The sequence below is a fragment of the Aedes aegypti genome, chromosome 3 (assembly GCF_002204515.2).
Source record: "Aedes aegypti strain LVP_AGWG chromosome 3, AaegL5.0 Primary Assembly, whole genome shotgun sequence".
Taxonomy (NCBI): domain Eukaryota; kingdom Metazoa; phylum Arthropoda; class Insecta; order Diptera; family Culicidae; genus Aedes; species Aedes aegypti.
In genome coordinates, this window is record NC_035109.1 from 201,969,699 (window position 1) to 201,971,550 (window position 1,852).

Here is a 1,852-nt window from a genome sequence, read left to right on the forward strand (position 1 = left end):
TGCTATGAATATTGAACATCTTAAGGTCTCAGAACATACTGAAGTTGTGGGCATTGATTTCTATATACAGCTTAACTTATAATTAAATGTTTATAATATATCCACACTTGATCACAAATCTCCGTTAAAGTTAAAAAAAAATGTTTCTGGTACTGTTTTCACTTGTTTACAACATTTATTATTACAGTTCCTCTACACTGAAAATAGCCTTGCGGTCAAAATTACCATGTTGATGGTTTAATTTAAATGCACAACGCCACTTTATTTGTGCAGACTACACATTACGCTCATCTCAAACGGATTTTGTAGTGAGATTTACCATGGGGACTGCGTATAAGAGAGTCGGTAAATATTACCATGTTTTGTGGTAACCATAACAATAATTTTGAGTTATTCTGTGAACCGTCAGTTGCGTTTAAATTGACAACATTTGTGTAGTAAAATGCACTGTACGTTTGTAGTATTTGTGACATCTTCCAGAACTTGATAATGTTTCACGCGCAATGCATCTGAATTTGCGAATATATGGAAAATCTGATACCACAAATTCGCAAACCCGAATGCATAGTCAAACAACGGAATCAATCATTTTTATTAACATGACTAACAATTTTACAGTATTTAACATTTATTATTTGTATACTATAGCTCGACTTTAGCAGGCAGCTGGTATTGGAAATGTAGCATCCAGATCCAATTGCATTCATGCAGTAATCTGTTAAACAGTAGAGAAATCATTTAAAATTCGTTCAAAAATTATAGAAAGGTAACTTACCCATGTAAAAAACTACCGTAATCATTCGAAGAACATCTTGGGAAAGCATTTTCATTTCCTGATGTCTTCAGCTATTGTTTACAATGAAAGAGAAAAAATGTACCATTAGAGCTAAACCATGATTGGAAAACAAACAAAGCTTACACTTTTTATAATATCTGTTAATTTTGGCACTTCTCAAGCAATTTTTATTTAAATTTAATTATAATTTACAACTTTTCCAAAGCACATCGTTCAACTTTGCTCTTCGAAAACAGAAATGGCGCCTCTTGATGCAATTAAAGAAGAATCAACCATGACTAATTTAGGCAATTATTTTAAATGTGGCCATGGTAAAAATAAGACCGCATCACATTAGGCAATACCGTGACTGCAGTTAATTTAACTGCATCCTGGAATAGTATTCTTAACTACATGGTCATGATTACGGTTACTTCAACATTGATTTCAGTGTAGAGCCACACTTCTCAACAAGGGGTCTGCGGACTGCCGACCATGTAAAAAGCACGCTAAAACGAACACCTCCCAGCGAGCCGTTTTTTCGCCATTAACAAGGTTGAGAAACAGTGCTCTAGAGACATCTGCAAAGCTTTTGAAATAACATACGGACATTCAAGGGTACCGAGCACCTCCACTAATTTCAACAATGGGTGGGGGAATTGGGTGAGTATAAACTGTAGTAGATTTGATAGATCAAAAAGACTTGAACTCCAGGTTGGTTTGGATAGCTTTCAATATCCAATATCTTGTCAAAATTTGTAAACACGTTTGAAACAATTTTTGTTAACTCTAACGGAGATTTGCGAACAAGTATGGATAGATTGAAAACATTTTGTTTGAATAAAAAGTCAAGCTGCATATAGAAATTAATGCCCACAACTTCAGTATGTTCTGAAGACCTTAAGATGTTCAATATTCATAGCAATACACTTTCCGAGTTATATAAAGATTTATGGATAGGAACGAGAAGGTTTCACGGGAATTGGGTAAATATAAACTGTGGTAGATTTGATAGATCAAAAAGACCTGAACTTCAGGTTGATTTGGATGACTTCCAATATCCAATATCTTGTCAAA

The 1,852-nt window shown here is 34.2% G+C and overlaps 1 long non-coding RNA gene across 1 annotated transcript; it reads right to left on the reverse strand.

Annotated features, from left to right (window-relative positions):
* Nucleotides 1–203: 203 nt before the first annotated feature.
* LOC110678902 lies at nt 204–1,145 on the reverse strand. The gene is made up of 3 exons (XR_002502031.1): nt 920–1,145; nt 776–846; nt 204–715 (listed from the first exon to the last, which is right to left on the reverse strand). It is a non-coding gene; the product is annotated as an uncharacterized LOC110678902 (long non-coding RNA).
* Between the last annotated feature and the right edge of the window lie 707 nt (nt 1,146–1,852).